The sequence below is a fragment of the Tympanuchus pallidicinctus genome, unplaced genomic scaffold (assembly GCF_026119805.1).
Source record: "Tympanuchus pallidicinctus isolate F22 unplaced genomic scaffold, pur_lepc_1.0 scaffold16, whole genome shotgun sequence".
NCBI classification, from domain to species: domain Eukaryota; kingdom Metazoa; phylum Chordata; class Aves; order Galliformes; family Phasianidae; genus Tympanuchus; species Tympanuchus pallidicinctus.
The window spans coordinates 947,325-955,200 of NW_026294679.1; the positions used below are offsets into that span (position 1 = coordinate 947,325).

Genomic DNA, 7,876 nt, shown 5'->3' on the forward strand with positions numbered 1-7,876 from the left:
ACCTGGTGGTCTGTGCAAGTGATGGGTACACAGGGCTGCACAAAACCAGGGCAGAATGAACCCTTCTGAATTCTCCCAAAGCTCCCCCCACCCCGTGCCACAAGCAGAGCCATAGCAATGGGCAGCTGCAGCCTGTTGCAAGAGCTGCCTCCATTGCATTGCATGTGCCATGGCCTCAAACTCTTTTAAGCTGCTACCGTTATTAAAATTTCTATTAACTTTTCTTTACATGAAAGCAATTATAAGTGAACTTATTCCTTTCATTTGCCTAAAGCAAAGAAGAAAACATCACGAAAAAAAACCCAAAACATCAAGCTGCCAAACAGCAGCAACAGCTTTCTTTCTTCCCACTAAAAAAAGAAAAAGAACAGAAGAAACGAACAATATGAGATATGGCAAGCTCATTAACAAGTTCGTTAGCAAATTCACTGATTAAATTCCATAGTGTGCATTCAATAGAGATCAAGCAGCACCGGTGGAAGCAGGTCCTTGCAGCTCAGTACAACACAGGGCTGTGTGCCTTGGCAGCAGGGCAGGACGTAGCTGTTCCTTTGTCCCCACTGCATGTGCCGTGCCTGCAGCAGGCAGAGCATTTACATCCCAGTGCTGGGACACGGTGGTCACAATGCCACACATGTAGATGCTCAGTGCCACACATCTAGAGGCTCCCATGGGGGTGCATAGCAGCACTGCTGTCCTAGCAAAGGTCTGGAAGATGGGTCTGGAGACGTCTATCCTGTCTGCTCATTCTTGAGTTCTCCACATGGGTGCACATATGCAGATGGGCTTTAGGGAGTTTAATGTCTTGCACCTTGGATTATTTACCTTTATTTCCAATGACAAAGAGAACAGCTGGCAGCCCTGTCCAAAACACAAAACCCAAACCCCAGCAGCAGCTTCGTATGAGGGCTGCTGCTGCTTCCTGTGCACTGGTGACTCCAGCAGCTTCTCATACAGAATAGGCTGCTCATATTGGAGAAACAGGCTGACTTAGGTGAGACTGTGGCTCTGTGATTGCATGACTCTACGGTGATGTTGGTTAAAAAAAAGGACAGGCTTGGACATGCTTACCTTCTCTTCCACATCCTCCACAAATTAGAACTAGTCCTCAGTGTGAGGTTTTGCCAGTGCTCCTGGAGAAGCTGGAAAGAGCAAATGTGTTAAATTGCTCATTTCAAGTGTACTGCAGTGGTTTAAGATATGTTAAAACCGAAAAGTTCAGGTCACCCACCCGAGCAGTTAGAGTCACCTCCATTTAAATGTCTGCTTAAATCTTCTTCTGCTTTAATGCTCCATAATGTGTTGCTGCAAGCAATCATATATATTGCTACAGCATCATATATAATAATATTAATCTGCAGAACATTAAATATTAAATTAAATTTTATCTTTAAAAGACCATAGATCTAGAATAATTGCAGCTCTACAATCCAATGAGTATTTGCAGAGCTTCCCAAGCAGAACACTTCCCAGGTGATTCTCAGCACATCCCCCATGCTGGCTGTGACCTAGGGGTGCAATTATGTCTGTCTAACAGATGGGAGAAGTGGCAGCAGTGCTCAGTTTGTCCTCTGGGCAATGGCTGTGGCCCCATGGCAGCACTCACCAGCAGGGATTCCCCCATGGCCATGCTGGGCAGACAGATACACACACACTTGTGTGAAACTAGATGATCATCATGGTCCTTTTCAACCCAGGCCATTCTATGACTTTCTGTCCCTCACGGGAATAGGGCAGAAAACAGAAAATGCTGATACTAAATCAGCTAGGAGCGTGAATGATGGCATTTTCTGCACACACTTTGCAGTACTGCCAGATAACAACGTGCTTTCCAGAAGATGCCTTGAGATGAACTGCTCGTGGTTACTGCGAGCGTTCTCCTCTTCATTCAGGGAATGACTTGGAACATATTTGAGGTTGAGTTCCTCTAGCAATTTCAGCTCTAACAGTTTTAACCAGTGAACCGTGCACTGTAAATAAGATGGGGGGAAAGAAGCTTTGCTCAAAATGGTAATTTCTGGGCTTTCCCAGGCTGAGGCTCCAGCAGCAATAAGCATACATGCACTGTATCAGCAGCCACACACCACAGCTCTCTGCTCTGTGAAGCTCTGTTATTTACAGCACACGCAGCACTGGCAGTTGTTAAACTCACAAACCAACTCAATGACCCAAAAAACTGGGAAAGGCATGAGCCGGAACAAAAGGATGAAAGGAGTGCATGCCATGTTATCACAGGCAGCAGGATCCAAATTGCAAACACTGTTTCTACCCCAATGAATGGCATCGTGGCCCCGATGGCCGTGCAGCTCCCAGGTGGGTCTGGCCATGGGGATGGCGTTGCATGCAGTGCCGAGCATCAGCAGCAGAAGGGATGTGGGTGACTCCACAGTGCTTTCTTTCCCTTGTTTCTCAATATAGGGTCTGAGGCCAGGCTGGATGTGACTCTAGGCAGCCTGGTCTGGTGTTTGGTGACCCTGCACATAGCAGGGGGGTTGAAACTAGATGAGCCACTGGACTGTGGTCCTTTTCAACCCAGGCCATTCTATCATTCTATGATTCTTCCATCCATGTACAGGGGTTCAGTTAGAAGATAAAATACCAGGTTGAATTAAACCAAGGAAAACTGTTAATTTAATTTAGAAGTTGTGTTTCCACTCTCTCTTAAAATGCCTGTTTTTCCAACCTCTGAATATTTCCTTAGGTAATACCAGTGTACATAACAATATACCATAATGGTTCCCAGTGCTGCTAGAAGAGGATGCTTGTATATTGAGAGATATTTCAGTTCACTGAGTAGAATATCAGAGGCTATAGAGCTTTGATCGGAGAAGGAGCGATAAAGATATATTAAGTTTTTCACAAGTAAATGATAAAACTGTAGCAAATGAATGCTTCTGGTGCCAGGTTGTCACTTCCTTATTCTCTTTTCTGCTCATATTCATTCATCAGGAAGCACACATTTGTGAAAGGACTGCAGTGTCAGCCCCTTCTGTCTGCAAAGGGTCAGCATGGTATCTGTGGGGTACAGCCTTCCTTTCCCATCAGAGAAATGGAACACTTCTACATGCAATTTATTCTCTGTTTCCCAAATGCTGGGAACCACAGACTCATAGAATGGCCTGGATTGAAAAGGACCTCAATGACCACCTGGTTCCAATCCCCTACTATGTGCAGGGTCACCAACCAGCAGCCTAGGCTGCCCAGAGCCACTTCCAGCCTGGTCTTGAATGCCTGCAGGGATGGGGCATCCACAGCCTCCTTGGGCAACCTGTTCCAATGGTTGTTTCTATCTCTAATTTCTGTTAATGCTTCTTTCACTGCTTTAGAGACCCAGGAAAACCTGTGGAGACAGACGTGAGCAGTTCCCTGCATTGAGGGAAGATGGGAACAAAAGGAAAGCGATGAGTGGGGCTGAGACAGGAGAGGCAGTGCTGGAGTTCTCTGGCAACAGGAAAGACAAGGCAAGCTCCAGCCAAAAAGCAAAGCATTTCTGCCAATCTCTGCTTAGTACCACACTCACTGAGCACATGAGCACTGACTAAAAGATGACAAGCTAAAAGATAAACAACAAAAGTAATGATACTGTCTGCCTTTCTCCAACGAGAACCATTACAGAAGGCGGTGTACAGTGATTGCAAATTAGATCATTTGTGCATCCATTTATATTCCTAATGTGCTTACAACTTCAATACTCAATAAATAATAATGAAGCTGCTTTTAAATCAGATTTTTTTGCTGCCCTGGTGGGTTGTGGCTATCTGGTCACGTAGCAGAGCACTAATATTACGCCTTACACAGACTGACTTGTAATTTACATAATATTAAGGTGCATAGCTTGGTGTGAGCTCTTCAGGTCAGGAGCTGAGCTGGGCCCTTCGTGCCCTGCCCCACCAGCAGCCCCCAGCTGCCCCTCCTGCAGTCAGATGGCTGCATTATGGGCTGTGCAGAGGAATCAACACACCGTAAAGACAGCTCGTTTACCGAGGCAAAGAAATGCAGAAAAGGTCAGAAGTCTTGGTAGTGAAACATTAGATAAGACTATGAAAATGAACTGAATTATCAAGGGAAAGAAGAAAAGAAACAGAAGAATATGGAAATTAGAAGCTCTGACCTTTAGAAGATGTGCAGTTTGCAATGCCAAAATAAAGCCACGTGGGAGGATCCGGCCTCCAACTTCAGCACGATTAAATATTTTGCCAGTGCACGGCTTATTGTGACTTGCTGGCGTAAATTCAGTCTTTGTTTGCCTTTTTGTTCGTTGACTGCAGCATGCATGATATTAGAATGAGGCTCAAGACTGAAAAATAGGAATAAAAAGACAGATTCGGATATGAGCTTCGTGTCCCACGGACTGCTCATCGCTGGAGGCAAACAGCATAGAAAGAAATCCTCAAGGTCGGTAACAAATCAGCACGTCACGCTTAAACTGCACGTTAATAAGTTATGCAGAAAAGTCTGCAGTTCTGTCAAAACAGAAAATAAATCAAATTTGTAAGGCTGTTTGCATCAAGTTAGAAACTAGGTGATCAACAGGCTTTCAGCAGTGCACCAAACAGACATCGTCTTAGCTGATACAACCTATAGGAGTGGTATAACTGTACCTCTGCCTCATGGCTTTTTGTGGTGGTGGGCAAGGTGGGTGTCCATCAGTGCTGCAGGAACTCTTCCTTTGGTGGATCCATCTCAGTTGCATTCAGTGGACTGCAGTTGGCCCCAGTGTCTGCTCCAGCCCAGCTCTGCACGGGGGCAGAAGGATCCAGCAGGCAAGATAGTGCTGTTCAGAGGAGATCATTGCCTTTCCAATGTCAGTCAGAAGGTGCGAGACCAGTTCACGTGCTTCACATGGAAGCAACAAAACAATTTATCTCACTTTGGAGAGGAGTGCCTTTATGCAAGCAAATAATGTAGTGGTACACAGAAGACAGCACCTGAAACACCCAATGCCTTCTATTGTTCCAACAAAGACTCCTCTGAGTTTAGTGGATGACCTAAGGTTAAGGTTAGAGGAGATACTCAAATTTTACAAATTCTGCCACCAGAAAGGAAAGGTTTTTATGAGTTACCAGGAGCACCGATCTTTTCCCTTGTCTAACACGTATTCAAAGACGTCAAGGAGTTAAGAAAACGTTTGATCTCTTTCTCTTTTTTTGTAGAATTCTGAGCATTCATAATTGAAAACAATTTTTTCTGTGTTCAACTGTCAGAAGAATGTTGCCTGTTAATTCCAAGCAATGATGCAGGCACCAGGAGGGCTGGGCAGGAGCAGAAACAGAGCAGTGGGTTCATAAGGTTCTGAGTAGAGGAACTGCCAGGCTCCGTGTAAATGGGGGTGGGATTTTGTTACTTGATAGATCAGATAGATAGAAAAATGAACAGGGAAGGAAAGACAGAATTGGAAAGAATTCAAGGCAAAGAAGGGTGATGAATGAGTCTTGCTCACCATGCACCATACTGTAAGAACACTAAGGGGTGGCAGAGGATGTCAGCACTTCTTGTCCAGCATCCTGCTGAATGTAGATGACCTTAAATGAACAAGTACCACTGCATAGACAAGTACAGAAAATACATGGGGCTACCCATACAAATTCCTTGCTGTGGTTTGCTGTGCACTTTTGGCCTTAGTTCCCATCAAGATAACCTGCCTGCAGGTGTCAGCTGTCCCCTTGTGGGTGAGGCAGGGCAGGCAGCACCCTGCTGGGCCAACAAAAATGGAAATGAACCCGAACTCAAGAATTCAAGTGAGTTCAGCAGCAATAGTACAAACCAGCAACAAGGATGTGCCACAGTGGCACAACCCATGGAATAGGAGATTACCCTGAGAAAAAGCAACAGCTAGGACCAGTATTGAAAAGGTTAAGTGTAATACTTGTAGCATGAGAGCATGGAATTATTAAAATAAGGATGATAATTATACGTAATTATAATTATAAAATAATTAGTATTATAAAAATATTAATTAGAATTTTTACATGCTGAGTTGTCCTCAGTTTTCTCTACAATTAACACTGTATAATAATTACATTATTGTTAGAGAAAAATAAAGAGCTGTTTGATCTTGTCCCAAGTGTGTGCATGTGGGGAGAGAAGGAGAGAGGGAAAGAAAGCTGTTTTGAAGTATAAAACTATCATTTTTTTGGAATGTGAATATAAATGAGGCAAATTTGTGCCTTGATCTGTTTGTTGAGCAGGAGGTAATTTTCATGTAAGATACAAAATTTTTATTTGCTCATGGCTATAGATGGAAGCATTAAACAGGAAAACATGTGCTTCCTTCCCCACCATGAAGGCTGTGTTCCCATCGCCCACCTCCATTTAATCTTCACCAGGAAAATCTGAGTCAATATCGAACACCATTCAATCATTGCCAAGCTAACTGTGGGTTTATTGGCCTTGTCCAAGGTAAACAAGTGAGCACAAAGCCCTTTCAGCAGGACATTGGACCTGGCCATGCATGAATGCAAGAAAAGAGGATTTCCAACATCACCGTGCTCAGTAAGCACCCTAAAACCAAGCTCACCTTTCCCTGGGAAGAGTAGAGCCACATCCAGAGGAGATCAGAAGTGGGATGTCCCAAAGCACCACATCCTAGTCATGTCCATGTCCCTATCCCTATCCCTATCCCTATCCCTATCCCTATCCCTATCCCTATCCCTATCCCTATCCCTATCCCTATCCCTATCCCTATCCCTATCTCTATCCCTATCCCTATCCCTATCCCTATCCCTATCCCCGTCCCTGTCCCCATCCCTGTCCCTGTCCCCATCCCTATCCCTATCCCTATCCCTATCCCTATCCCTATCCCTATCCCTATCCCTATCCCTATCCCTATCCCTATCCCTATCCCTATCCCCATCCCTATCCCTATCCCTATCCCTGTCCCCATCCCTATCCCTGTCCCTGTCCCTGTCCCTATCTGTAGCCCTATCACTATCACTATCCTTACCCCTATCCTTATCTCTGTCCATATCCCTGTCTCTGTTTCTATCCCTATTTCTATCCCTATACCTATCAGTGCTGCTGACCCTGACCCTGTCCCTGATCCCCACCCCAGCAAAACCATGTGATGCCGCAGGACAGTGGTTTGTAACGTGAAAAAAAGTAGCAAAAAAAGAAAATTTCCTGATTTCCTTCCTGGGCTGCACAAAATCAATCATGGTGGTAACAAAAAGGTGCAAAGCACTATGCTGCCTCAGTTACCCAATTCTCTAGAAAAAAAAGCTGCTCTAGAAATCCCCCAGCAGCTCTGTAATCGTGATGGATGGCGGCGAGCTCAGTGAGTAATCCCTGCACAAGGTGCTGAAGCCCTTCAGCTAATGCCAGTGTCCATGCCTGACTAGTTCATTTCTTTCCTCTCTCTTCCTCTCTCTCTCTCTCTTTTTTTGAAACTACAAATCAATTGTTGGTTATTTATTTGTTATTTCATATTTATACAAGAAAGAAATATTTCTCCCCTAAAGCAAATCAAGGATAGAATAACAACCCCGGAAAGGTCAGCATCTATCCGGTTTGTTAATTGAATCTGTCTTCAGAGCCACAATGCCAATACTTCAAGGGCGAGAAAGGGCAGGGATATAATAATAATAGGAGTAAATGTCTTTGTACCAACTGGAATTGATAGCGGATAGGCTCAAGACAAGTGCAGTCTGAGCTTCAAATCTTCTCTCAAGAAGCCATCTAGTCCTTGGAAATTTTGTCATTTTTCTCAAGGCAAATGGTTCCACACGGCTGTAATCCTCTATGGCTTGTCCCAGGGGTGTGAATTACTGCTAATGCCTCTGTTATTTACAGCCTGCTCAACTCCTAACAAAAAGATCCTCCAGGAGTTTCACATAGTTTACTGAAATTGGTTTGTTCTGTTTTCGTGTGCATGAAGTAC

General features: G+C 44.5%; 1 long non-coding RNA gene across 1 annotated transcript; it reads right to left on the reverse strand.

Annotated features, from left to right (window-relative positions):
- Positions 1-55: 55 nt before the first annotated feature.
- On the reverse strand, positions 56-6,731 carry LOC128077609 (uncharacterized). The gene is made up of 5 exons (XR_008205090.1): positions 4,602-6,731; positions 4,112-4,297; positions 1,232-1,355; positions 1,072-1,142; positions 56-350 (listed from the first exon to the last, which is right to left on the reverse strand). It is a non-coding gene; the product is annotated as an uncharacterized LOC128077609 (long non-coding RNA).
- Positions 6,732-7,876: the final 1,145 nt, after the last annotated feature.